Consider the following 14,426-nt stretch of genomic DNA (forward strand, 5'->3'; position numbering starts at 1 on the left):
GATCTTTGGTCTGGCCGGTAAGTAATAAGCCTGAAGATTCTTTGCTACCCAGCATCTAGAAAGAACAGCCTCTGGAATTCTTTTTCTGTAACTTGTTAAGATATTGAAGATCAGGCATCAGTGATCTTTACCCTCATAAATAATGAACCACATTGATTTTATTTCCTTCACCAGTCCCTTTCTATGTGATATTTGGGCCTTTATACTTGGTCTCCAGCTTTTCTCTAGTTTTATAGTTTCCTGGGTTCTGGAACTTTATTATTTTAAGCAAAAATGAACAAATTTTGTGTCTACAATGGATAGGAATGACAAATAATCTTGGTAATCAAATAGGACTACACCATCAAAGGAAAACTGAGAGGCACTTTTTTTTTTTAAGTCAAGCCAAAAATAATATTGTTTAAGATATACAGGTAATTGAGGAACCAAACTTTTTCTCCCTTTACCATTTATCTGGATAATTGTCTGTTTTCCCACTATCCATAATCACGGTTTCTGATTTTGCTACATGAAAAATGTGGCCTTACATTTTTTAGTATTTTATTTCTTAACTAGCTACCTTCAAAGATTTTTTTAAAAGTTATTATACAATCTATATCATTTCTTAAAAGACAAAAACTATTAGAAGATAACAATTCACTGCATGGGACAATAAAATTCAAAACACCAAAAAGATAACAGATTTAGTGAAATTGGCATATGTTAGTGATTATGCAATCATTCATTTCCCACAGATTTCTTTTTATAGGAAACTTTGGAAAATCCCAAAAGAACTGACCGAGTCATTTAAACCACAACAGGTTTCTTTCAACATCAAAACCATGGGTAGGAGTAGGCGAGGAATAATTTTGTATTTTCATCTAAGACAGGGATGGCCTGGTTCTGACTGTGCAGAACTGCGGCTTCCCCTGCTATGGATGCCTTCTGAGCAGCAGATCTGACTTCCTCCTCAAACCAAGGCATCCTGAAAACACCCAAGCAGAGGAAGCATTTTTTCACCATGACATGGGAAAGGGCCACAGAGATCCAAATGGAAACGGACATTTCATTTGAGTGACTGTTTCTACCCCACCTTGGCTTTATGCCTAATTCAACAGGCACTTAGGTGGCTGAAGAGGGAAATTTTTGTTCAAGTGAATCCAGTTCTGAGTTGGACACAGAGCCTTTTGACCAGCGGCCGAGTTTCTTGTGCTAGCTGGCAAAATTAGCAAATTTTTCTTTTAGTTGTTGTTGTGGGGTTTTGAAAATATCTCATTTCCTGGCAACAGTTTTCTTTCTCCAGGAGATAAAGGGAAACAACTCTTCCATCTACACCATGTAACACTTCTATCATCTCAGAAAGTATTTTGTCAAACAGGCAGGATCCCCTGAAGACTTACTCTGGTTCTTCATGGCCTCTCCACAGCTGGCTTAAAACCAATGGTCTCAGGAAAGTCCTCCGTTGCCTGCTTGTGGATGTCAGTGGGAGTCTGCAGGCTGTCATCGGAAAGCTCATCTTACATGTATGACCCATGGGGGCTGTGTGTGCGTGCGTGCGTGTGTGTGTGTGTGTGCATGTGTGTGTGTGCAAGGGGTGGGCAGAGAGCCTAGTTTTAAGTTCTCATGTATAGTCAAAACGATTGAGAAAATTATAAAGATAAAGGTAACATTCCTTCCTTTGTTGCTCCCCAGGAAGCAAGATAAAATGTCTTGGGAAGGGCCAACTATCATGTGGATGTAATTAATATACACCACTGTGGGAGTCAAAAATAGTCTTCTACTCTGGGGGAAAGTGAAATGACACAATCTCTCTGGATGGTATTGTATGTAGCACAATAAGTTGAAAGAAGCATGTCTATACGAAGGACTCCTGATCATAAGAAAATATTTACAGGTATATACTAAGAACTGTTTTTGTTGTAAGAGAAAAAGTGAAAACAAATTGGGGAGTGGTCAACTGACTGTGGCATATTCATGAAATGGAAGATTATTGAGTTCTGTTTGCAAAGACCATCCAATGATAAGAGGTAATATTTTGAGGGGACTAGAGGGGAAAAAAAAAGAAAACAAAGTTCAGTGACGACTTTGTATAAATATATATGCATACTTGTAGAGAGTAAATGAGTAATAAGAATCATGCCAAAATTATAACAACAGTTCTCTCTTCAGATTGGCATCCTAGATAGGTTGAATAGATAGATTGTATAGATGAAAGAATGATAACACATTTTATTAGATATTAAAAGAAAAATGTTTACCCAATCTAAGAATATTAAAAAATGGACACATCCAGAGTTAAAATATATTTAAGAAAACATCCTTTTTTCATATGCCTAACTGCCACAGAATATAGTTTAAATAATGTAGCTTGAAACATGATTAAGAAATCCTAGGTAAGATAGAGGGCCCAGAGACCACCTAAGTCCTCCTCTGCTCTCCCAAGGAAGAAATGAGGAGCACAGAGAGACAGTATCTGTTCGATCAAGGTTATAGTTTGTAATGAGGCCAAGACAGGTGCCAGCCCAAAGCCCATTCCAATACAACAGATTGCATTTTATAGTTAATGATATTCTTCCTTTATTTATATTTAGGATGTTGATTTGAATATGAGACTGGATTATTTGGTTGGCATATCCATCTCTTAAATGGTCACCTGTCTCTTGATACTGTGGATTACTTATACTTCTGAATTTGAAAAGGTTGTCACAACGTCAACAGCACCCTTACACTTTGTGAGATGGAGTCCTACCAGTGTATGTATGCAGCCGGTGCTTTTGTCTTTGAACCTGTTGCTACTTATGCCTCTGACTTTTAACATGGATGATTTTTGCATCAGAAACTGCTTAACCAAAAAATGCAAGAAAAATAAGCCCACAAAAATGATTTCTAACACAGTAACACAACATGCCTTTAATAAGACATTTTTTTTTCTGTACCAAGAACAGAACCTGGTAAGAATTCAATAAATACTCATTGACTAAATTAATAAATGCATAATGTTTTTGGAAACACTTTCCTGATGGTACAGAATTATATATAGTTAGAATTGGCAGTGATATTTAAATAATTCACGTGGGTCCTTCCTTAAATGGTATGATAAAACGAGATTTCCTAGAGCACAAGAATAGATTTATTATGGTATAAGCCCTTACTTTTCTCAATGTAGATCTTATGCTGCAAATATTAACTGTGAAAACATCACATAATACCTACCTGGTATTACAGCCTTCTTACAATTCAGACACTGAATATTTGCAATTTCTAAGTAGGGAATATTTAAGGTAATGAGTTCTGAATAATATTTATTAACCACATTTTAATGACCCATCCTTTTTATTGAAAACATTAAAATCTTTTAGAAATCACTTTATAAATGCCATTTTAATTCTTTTGCCATATTCATGGACCACTGCTTTCTTAAGAAAAGAGATTAACTGATTCAGGTTTAGAGAAACAAATTACTGTGCTAATCTTCAGGTATTTCTCTTCTTGATATGGCCACTAATGTCTAATCGGAGGAGCACAGGCCCCATCCCATCACAGTATTTTTTTCATGAGTGCTCCACTGAATTATTTGTCAGGGATTTAAAATCTGGTGTAAAAAAACACACTAACCTTCAGCAGTCTTACAAAGCTTTCAAACACATTCTGAGTCTTCTAAAATAATTCAGAAAATTGGCCTCATGCAAAGTTAGGGGCTACCATCATACAGGAAGAGTTCTCATGTATTGCAGGAATTTTAGGGAGCATTTGTAGACCTATTTGCAGGATTCTAAGGATTGAAGAGTTAGGATTCCCTGTGACAAGAACTATTGAACAGCCAAGAAGAAGATTGGCTGATCTGTCCCATAGCGATAAGGTGTTTAGTTTGACCTTAATGTTTTTAACAAAATTGAGAATTATTCCTCAGCCAGGTTTCTGGCCTCTTTTGATAAACTGGAAATCTGGTAACATTGAGTTTCCTTCCTTTTCTGACAATAACCTGCTCATGTTGGGTAGTACTGCCTCTCTAATTTGCTACACTTTGCATCTGCCTTAGCCTATTTTGCATGGATATCAATACATCTCCTGCATGTTCAGTATGGGTATTTGGTCAGAGAACTGAAGCATTGCTGGTGCTTCCTTTGACCACAGGAATGTTTTATTTCCATATTGTATTAGAAAGTACATTAAAATTTTAGTGCAAAATTTTTTCTCTATCTTTGTATCTTTGTAGGTCTGAATTGTTATCGGCTCTGTGTGTTCATTTTATCTCTTTTGTTTTTAAGGAAGTGACGTAAGGTTTCACAATCAGCCTTTCTGGTTACTACCATCTTTGTTGCTCTCCCTATTCTCTGAACTCATGTAGCATTCATTATCTCTAAGAATTTTGCCATTTAATTGGCACTATGATATTGCTCTAGATTTCTATTGAATATGTTAAACTGTTTTCTCCATGAAGGGTGCAAGATTACTTTGGTGATATCTTGGAGCCCAGCAGGGTGCTGATATACAGCAGATCACATGTAGACTTAATGATCAGGTAATTCCAGTTCTTTACTCTTTAAGACTAATTTTGTTTAGAATAGAAAATTTAAAAAAATCACTTATTGAACTGTAACATACCACCCCTAATACATAGCAAATTGAATAATACTAATTTCTTTTTTATGCTTTCAGAAAGAAGTGTTTCTAATAAATGCCTAACATAAAAATGTAAGATCTTGCCCTGAATTTCTATTGCCTTACACGTTTCTTCTTACCACTACTGAGCCAATGTTTTCCTCTTTTAATTTCTCTATTAACTTTAATTAGGCTCATGAGTTTGCTGGCCAGGTGGGTTTTCCCTAAACACTCACAACTCCGTTTTCTAGGCTAGCAGTAGAATTAAGTTAAGCTGCAGATTTGAGGCAGAATCTAACATTATAAGCCGTGGAAGGTTCCAATGCCACTACAACTCATTTCATCCACTGAGGATTTCAGCAGGCAGCACTTTTAATAAGCCAGGCTCGGCATTTTTCAAGGAATACTTTGGGATCCATTTTTGAAAGCAATATTGGTTATGATTCCACAGCTGGAAGATTTCCGAGGAAATAATGTTTGTCCTCTTGAAAACATGTTTGGTCCGTACATACTGAGTATCCAGTACTAAATTTTACCATCGCATATTTCTAATATATAATTTTCCAACAGGATTGCAATAGACACTGGATAGAAGAATAGTAGGATCACCTCCAATTTAATCTTTTATTTCATCTTTTAGGAGACACAAAATTTCTTACATAATTTATATCTTTTAGTGCATTAACATAGATCTCGATTGAAATTTTCTTTCATTTTTTTTTTTCCAAAAAGGAGCAGAATAGAGCTGAAAATCTTCTTGCGATCCTACAGGGCATTGGATCCTCTCAGGTACTGGCTGCTGGTTTATAAAAGGATAGGATTTCCATTTACTCCAGGCAGGCTTAATGTATTGTTCTCGGAGTGAGACAGTCAGAATGAGTCAGGAGCCAAAGAATACACTTTATAGACACAAATAATCGTAAATTCAGAATGTCACCTTTAGGCAGAGGCATTTTTATTATTGTTAGTGGAGCTGCTGAGTAGGTTTGATGTTTTATTCTCTTGAGGACTCAATGTTCCCGAGTCCTGGAGCCCTGTCTTTATCAGGCTCGCAAGGAGGGAGCCCAGCCAAACTTGCTTCCTATACTTCTCTATGATTGATAGCAGATGGCATGCTTTAAAATAAACCTATCCATTAGCAGTCCTCAGTGTTTTTACTCAAGGCATTTACAACTGTCTCAAGCAGAAAACACATTCACTCCATGAGCTAGTTTCAGTCCACAACAGCTGTACAGGTGCAAATCTCTCATTAACTCTTAAATAGTGGTGAAATAAACAATGGCTTTTCTCTGACTTTATTTAAGGGAGTATACTTCAAAGCTGCTGTGGAATTACTCTCCTCCACAATGGAGGAGTTTTATTAAGCTGAGCTATATTATGTAGTGATACGCTTGTCCTAGGAATGCATGTAGTTTAAAAGTTTGCATCTATGCACAGATTTAGTGGTAAGTTTTCAGTCTCCCAGGTGTGTTTCTGAAGAAGTAGAAAAGAAAGAAAATCTTAGTAAGGGTCCCCAGCAGCTCTCAGGTGCCTGGATTCATGTGCCTATATGTACTCAACATGTCCTGAGAGGTAGTACTCACACTGAACTGGTGTAAATATAATGAACTGGTGGTGTAATTGGGAAGCCGATTGAATTTCTTGCACATTGGTAGTTAGACAAATGTAAAAATCATTTTTAAAGTTAATTTTTTATCCATGTTGAACACAGGTGAGAAGGTTGGCCTCAGGATTTTGCTTTGTAATCCAGGTCAGAAAAAAGGCTCTGTGGTTTAAAGAATATTGTTTCTAATACTGGTAAACAGCTAAAAGGACTTATGTTGTGTCAAGTATTATTCTAGAAGCTCAAAAAAAGTTAACTTATTTAATCTTACCAGAAATCTTTGAAGAAACTACCAATTTGCCCACTCCTGTAAGTGATGAAACCACTATGGTCTGTGATCATTGTTATAATAACTGAGACCTTAACCAGGGTTTTTCCTGACAGGAGAAATAGAGAGCATGTATTCAGAGACCAAACTGGCCAGGTTCAAATCTTGCTTTGGTTCTTCTATCTGCATGACCATGGCTCTGATATTTGATGGCCCTCTGTCTTGGTGTCCTTCTTTCTTTATTAAAAATTTTTTTTAGTTTTAGTTGGATACAATATCTTTTTATTTTTATGTGGTACTGAGGATTGAACCCCGAGCCTTACACATGCTAGGCAAGTACTCTACCACTTGAGCCACAACAGCAGCCCTGGTGTCCTCATTTCTTATTTGACAACCTGACTTTAGCTAATAACTGCCTACCTAGCATGGCTGTTGTGATGACTGGAGGAATTAATGTCTGTATCATGAGTAAACTATTGCCTGGTAGGAAGTCAGTCTGTGGAAGTTTTAGCTATGGCATAGTCATCACCATCATTCTAAGAGGTACTAGATTGACATTAAACATTTGAGATAAATTAGTGATCTCTGCTCATCTTCTATGTCTGGAACTGTAAGTTTGGAATAATTTCAATTTCCAAACAAAACAATTCATTTGTTTTTATTTCACTCTTTATTAATTAGACACAGACCAGAGTTGCCAATCAGAGACTCTGATCAGCATAAGGTAATAAGAGTTTTCATATGAAATTGATAAGATTTTGCCCCAAAGCAAAGTAATTTGACACTCAGCTTCAGTAGCATTATTATTGGTAAATGTGTTATTCCCTTAGGCCTTCTGAAATAATGAAACTGGTTAATGGAGCCCTTCATTACAACCTTCCATGGGTCCCCATGGGCCCATGCTGCCATGATAGGTGAACCTGAGCCAAAAATATCTCTTCAGTGGGCAGCTGGAGAAGCGAAGCAGGAAAAGTCATAAAGTCTGCCCTGTGACTGACTGTACCTCATGCTATTTTTTTCAAAGGGTAGGCTGTGTTAAAGGACTTCAAGAAGGACATCACAACAAAAGTATGCCATTGATTTACCAAAGAAAAATGTAGATCATTCTAGAAAATATGATGGAAGAATCCAAGTATATACAGAGTACTTCCATTACAAAAACCCATCTTCATGGTTCTCACCAGGAAGGTTTTTTTTTTTAAATTTTATTTATTCTTTAGAGATGATTGCTTTTCTGTTTGTGGAAGGGCATTTAAATGTGTTTTAGAATAAATATACCTGAATATAGGTGGGAAAAATAACTACATGACAAGGGGAAATTCAAGTGAAGAGCACCCTTTGTTATGACTGGGATATTTTATATTGGTATACATAAGAGATATCCAGTTATTACAGTTGCAACTATTCAGTTACCAGGAATAGTTCATTTTGGATTTCTGAAAAGTAATTTTATATTGGGTGTGGTTATAAAAGGTAAATGCTAGGCCAATGGATATTCCATACGTCTTGTTGTAGGCTTCCAGGGAATATGGCTGGTAATTTGAGATCACTCAAGGGAATTTTGGTGAGTAGTTTTAAAGGATGTTGGTACATTAATGGTTCCTCTACAGTTCATTACTGGTTTTAGTATCACACTGAATGGGATTAAGTTTGTTAAATTTATGAACTCACTAGATAGAAAGAAGTCTAAAGAAAGGGGCCTAAGAAAAAAGTATACTTACAGCAGTAAATATCCTGTGAGAGAAGTTAAGTTTCAATAAGATTTTTTTTTTCTTCAGAAAGGTAGATATTAGGAGTTTGCATGGATTTAAGCATATGTTTAAACATCAAAATTCTTCTGGTAGAGCTGGGTGTGGTGGCACATACCTGTAATTCAAGCAGCTTTGGGGACTGAAGTAGGATGATTACGAGTTCAAAGCCAGCCTCAGCAAAAGCGAGGCACTAAATAACTTAGTGAGACCCTGTCTCTAAATAAAATACAGACAAAGGCTGAAGATGTGGCTCAGTGTTTGAGTGCCCCTGAGTTCAATCTCTGGTACAAAAAAAAAAAAAAAAAAAAAAAAAAAACAAACCCAAAACAATTCTTCTGATAGAATGAACTTGTATCCCATGTAAGAATATATTATTGTAGAAGAATATACTTTTGTAGAAGAATATATTATTGTAGAAGAAGAATATATTATTGTAGAAGGGATGTGTGAACTAGTTGCAGTTTTAGTTACATAGTATATTTTGTTTTGTAGGATTCAAAATAATCAGCATCTGCAATGAAATGGTGGAAACAGTGAAAGGAATGGGAGAGGAACTGAATACCTTGATACCTGCATTCTACAAAGGGAAACAATTCGGAATCTGTTTGCCATTTGACAAGAGTATGCCACCTCTTTATTTCTAATTGAAAACTCTCCATGTCTCAATTACTAAACTGCAGGCTGAGTTTCAGGGTCAGAAAATCAAGGGAATGCCAGGTGGACTCCTGTCACTCTCCCTCCCACTCCTGGGTGTGGGGCATCTAAATTCTCAGTGCTGCTTTCCTGGAGTCCTCCTCACTCCAAGTGCACTTGAAATGAGAACCAACTAGTCCTGTTAGCCTCTAGATGGTCCCTAAAACTCAAATGTTCTGGATCACTAACGCTTCTCACTTTGTGGTGAGGTCTCGTTTCAACTGGGCAGATGTGCTAAATGGAGAAATAAATAATGAATTCATAATTTGAAAAGTACAGCTTTTCTAGTGCTTTTACGTTGTCTCCAGGGCCTGTGTTCTTTTGAGGAGTACTTCCAAATAGGAATATCTTGACATCTCCCACATTTACTCATTTATTTACCATTATTGTTTTAAAGCTACTGGACCCATTATTTTCTTTTTGTTAATCATTTTGTTCCTTATTCAGTATAACTTTAAAATAATTTCTGCTCCTTCATACCCAGTCTATGTTTTTTTCTAATCTGATCCAAAAGTCGTGTTTCTGGTGTTCATCTCCATTGCTATTCATCCCTGGAACTCCTCTTTTTCCCTTGAAGATGTGTTCCTATTTTGATGAAAATTTGAAATTAGAAATTTCTAAATAGGGCATATCTGAATCCGTTTCGTTCTAGTCTCAGTATCATTGGAAAGTTTTGGAAGCTGAGATCTGCTCCCAACCGTGGGCTGCAGTTGAGTTCCTGAGCTTTATTAGTCCTGTGTTAGAGTAGGCATCAGTTACCCAGAGTTTTCTAACGTGAATAGCAGCCTGTTTATAATAAGGAAATTACATTTGGCTTATGAAACTTTGCTAATAACTATGTAACTGATGGAATTATCTAAAATAATAACAATTTCTTAGGCATGTATTGAGTTGAGCACCACTCCTTGCAATCATTCTTCTTGTTAATGGAGGAACAGATGGAGGAAACAAACTAACCCAGTTCAGATTTCATTACTGTTATACTTTTAATAGCACCTTACATTTCGTAGGGTGCTTTCCAGTTCCTATTAGGAATGAATCATTTAGAAAATGTGATCTTGTGAATATGATTACGGTTAAGGGTTAGTAGACAGATTGAGTTTTCTCTTTCCTGACCATCTCTATGACATAGGAAGCAATGACAAGTGGCCCAATTTCTCCATAATCAAACTTTCTACTCTATAAAAAGGGTGCAATATTGCTATGTTTGTCTACGTATTGGTAAACATTATCCTAGGCTATTTACCATAAGCTCTTTTTTTTTTCCCCTTGCAGTGCTGGGGATTGAAGCCAAGATCTCATGCATTCTAGGCAAGCACTCTACCACTGAGCCATATCCCCAAACCCTGCCATAAGCTCTTTAAAAGAGGAAACCCATAAGTAAGATGCAAAGTGCTACTTACTGTAGTTATCCAGCACTCCTGTTTCCCACCGTCATGTTTTCAGAAGAACAAAGAAATGATAAAATTGTCCTGGAACCAGAGGTACTTGAAGGTGGTCAAGGGGTTGAGTTGAATTCCCTATGGTATTTGACATTTATATTGTTCAGCTGAGTTTGTTGTTGTCTGGAGTAATATTAAGTTGGGTTTCCATTGTTTAGCACAGTGAAAGAAGCAAATGGATTTTTAAATGTTGAATATCTAGCAAATTAAGAAGTTGTAAATCTTCATGACCAAAGACAATGAAGCATTGCCATATGATTAAAAAAAATCAGAATTTAAATCAACAACAATTATATATAATTATATGTGTGTGTGTGTGTGTGTGTGTGTGTACTTTAACTTGTGGAAAAGTAAGAAAATATTAACAGGAATTAACAAAAGTCCTTTAAATATTATCTTAATTATTTACAAAACTAATTTTTCCATTGCATATTTACTATGGAACCATCGGGGTGTATAACAAACAGATTTTGAATGACTGGTTATCAGTTTTGGTAAAAATTGGGTCTTATATTTTGCTGATACAATTTTCTTATTGAGAAATCTTCTTTGTTATGATTCCCAGGAATATTTTTTAAAAATACCTTTATAATAAACAAAATAGCAATATAAATTTTTATGGAACTTTTATTTTCAAAGGATCCCAGAATGCTTATAAACTGTTATTCAAACCATATACAGGAATTGCTGAAGCATAGCCACACTTTGGAGCCAGAAGACAAGCTGAAATGTCAGTTATAGAAGACCAGGACATTCCTGCTCTGCAAGGGGTGTGGTCTGGGTGACCTAATGGGGCATTCTGGCTGTGCTTTCTGCGCTGCTGTGTGGGTGGAATGCCTCTGCCTTGGAGCAGCACAAGGCCAGGCTTATGGCTGTGGGCAAAGGGAAGTGAAGGGGAATCAGGTAGTGGAAAGAGGAGGCATGAAAAAGGGGCTGTTACATTCCCATCACTAGGTGGCAGGGACTGGAACAGTCACCATTGGTTGGTTGGGACTCCTTGCACCTGGAGTAGAGTAACTCTGTCCCAGGTGCTATTTGAGAAAAATCACTTTGATTGCCAAAGGAAAATTCTTCTCTTATGGGAATATTTTGGGAAAACCAAAAATAAAAACTAACAACAAGTTAGACTGATTCACATACAGAATCTCAAGAATGTTAGAGTGGCATGGACCTTAGAGATAATCTGGTTAAATTCCTTCATCTTTATCTTTGAGAAAACTGGGACCCATAGAGAGAAAATGGTCAGAGCAATACTTAGTTCAGAACTGTGCAGTTGGAAGAGAACCTAGCATTCACTAGCTACATCTGCCTTGCTATTATAGAATGATGTCTGAAACATTTCTAAGAGTTCCTTCAGCAGTTGTGTTAATAGAGAGGTACTCATGACCTCCAAGAGCTGCCTTTCCCACTGTTGGTCATCTTTTCTTAGAAATCATCTTCATAATATTCATTCTTCATTGCTTTTACGTGCATTTAATGAGTGACAACTATGTGTCTGGTATTAAGTGTGATACATGCATACAAAGTAGGATAATAACAAAACAATAGAACCTAATAATTCTCAGGAGCACATATGTGTCAATTACTTATTGTTTTACACGTTTTTACTCATTTACTCCTCAAAACATGCTCAAGGATTAGAATCGTACTTTTTCTATTTACAGATAAGGAAAAGAACACAAATTATCTGCTAAAGCAAAACAGCTAGAGGAAAAGAGCACAAATTATTTGCCAAAGCAATAGAGGTGGAGTCAAGGTTTAAAGCAGGCATCATTGCTATAAAAGCCCACACACTTAACAGAAACACAGTGTTGCTCCTTAAGCCACCAACTAAACAATCATGCCATAGCTGATTAGTATTAGTACAACAAGGTCAGTTAACAGGGCTCTGTATGGGGTTTAATGGGGGAGGGGGTCCCTGTTACCTGTAGTGCTCAGGGAGGAGCTTTACGAAGGAAGGGAAGACTACAAGGAACCGTTGAAGAGAGGAGCCATCTTCAGAGGGAAAAACAGGCCAAAGTTTTCCTGAATGAGGGGGGCAAAATGTGCTGGATTTTGAAGCACCAATTTTCTGCCTCTAAAGATTGCCAACTTAATGCTGTCATTTAACTACATAGAGCAAATTGATTCTCTCCTTCCCTCCATCTCTGTCTCTGTTTCTGTCTCTCTCTGTTTGGGAGTAAAGTATGTTTTGTTTTTTCTTCGTTTGAAGAGCATTATATAAACCATTAATCCCTACTTTTATAAAAACAGACTTTTACCTGGTAATAAAGAGTTTTGTAGAGACCGTTAGTCATGTCCTTAATCTCTGCTTATTTTATTTTCTCCTTTCTAGGACTTCAATTGATGTCTTCCTCTTTTACATAATCATGTTTGTTAAAAAATAACCTACACTCTTCTTTGGCACATTAAGAGGAAGAAATAAAATGTATGGTCAAGCCCCATGGAAAATACTCATTTAACTTTCATACTTAATATGTTGCATCATTTAATCATTTTTCACAAGTTAGCACTGAAGTTCAGGGAATTTCAATTTACCCAAGGTCAACAAATGGGTCAGTAGCAAACTCTGGATTTGAAAGATTTGTCTACTTGATTCCAAAGAGTACTCAACTCTTTTGCAACTATGAGTTTATATATGCATATATGTGTGTGTGTCTGTGTGTGTGTGTAGCCTGTATATATGTATATGTGTGTGTGTGTGTATGTGTGTGTGTGTGTGTATCCTAAGGAGTAGGCATACCTCTTTCTCAAGGAAAAAGCATATGAAGAAATGGAGAACAGTAGTTTGAAAAGACACCTCCCTTTTCATTTCCCTGTCTGTCTTCTTGCAATGGAGAGCCACTGAATACCATCACATCTCCTATAACTCATCACCTAGCATTTATACCAGCAAGAATTATACAGATGATAATATTTATTAAGGCCCTACTGTATGTCAGGCATGGTAGTTTTCATTTAATTCTACCAGAAACTCTATATTAGGTGTTATTACCTACCCCAATTTGCAATTTAGAAAACTGAAGCACATAAGAATTAGCTGATTTTTATGGTGTTTGCTTAAAAACAAAAATCTGTGTCTATGTATCCATCTCTTATCTCATGTTACATTCTATAATTGATGGTATTTTTCAGGCTCAATCATAGCCTTGTTGCTGTTGCCTGTGTATATACAGGCTTGGTCACAGGTGAATAATTTACTTTGGTTGAGTTTGTATATGTATTGTTGGACTTACATATGTTGAGTATAACTGCCTTTTAAACTGTCTACCTCTTTATTTTCTGAAGTATTTTTATTGACTTCTTGTGAATGAACCAATGAACATAAAATCAAAACTTGAAGAATAGTTTCAAGTGATTCATAAAAAATCTAGAGCCCATGGTGTAGCACTCAAAGAAAGGAAACAGCATCAAGGTTCTTGCTGACACAGAGAATGTTATGTCTAAAAATTTGAAGTGAGAAACAAACATCATGTGACCATCCATTCGCGTTGCTTTTACTTTCTTAATAGTACATCACATAATCTTCAGTGTTGGAATCTATAATGTCTTAGACCTGATGAGGTATGAACAACTTAACTGTATTCACATTGAAGGCTACTGATAGCTCCCACAATCATGAAACTGGTGAAGGATAACCCAGGGTATAAGTCAGAGTGATCCATACCTAAGGCTCTTGACTACTAAATTGTTCTGCTTCTTAGCAAAGCACCTAGAAAATTTTCTTCTACTACACATATCAAGAATGGGACAGTTTATGAAAAATAAAAATAGATACTGATTCATACTTATATGATTATATTTAAGAGTATTAGATATTAAAATATGTTCTATCAGAGTTGTTTATGATTCTAGCATGAGATGCTTTACTTTCAGATGGTGATATTGATAGGATCTTTTACTGTTGGTCATCAAGAACAATGTTTTTTAAGATGGAAGCCACACTTAAGAACACAACACTGTGTTTATTCTGCATGTCCAGTTTCTTCAATATTGTATTTCTTCTCCTGAGGGATGAAACCAGTAGTCCAATAGGTAGGGATATCTAGACTAGTCACATAAAAAGTAAACTGAAATACTTAATTATC

General features: G+C 36.3%; 1 long non-coding RNA gene across 1 annotated transcript; it reads left to right on the forward strand.

Moving 5' to 3' along the window:
• The first annotated feature begins 986 nt into the window (after positions 1-986).
• LOC125619389 lies at positions 987-12,630 on the forward strand. Its single transcript, XR_007350917.1, has 6 exons — positions 987-1,502; positions 1,672-1,873; positions 4,421-4,501; positions 5,314-5,370; positions 8,696-8,824; positions 10,172-12,630. It is a non-coding gene; the product is annotated as an uncharacterized LOC125619389 (long non-coding RNA).
• Positions 12,631-14,426: the final 1,796 nt, after the last annotated feature.

Source organism: Marmota marmota, unplaced genomic scaffold (assembly GCF_001458135.2).
Source record: "Marmota marmota marmota unplaced genomic scaffold, marMar, whole genome shotgun sequence".
Lineage (NCBI taxonomy): Eukaryota > Metazoa > Chordata > Mammalia > Rodentia > Sciuridae > Marmota > Marmota marmota.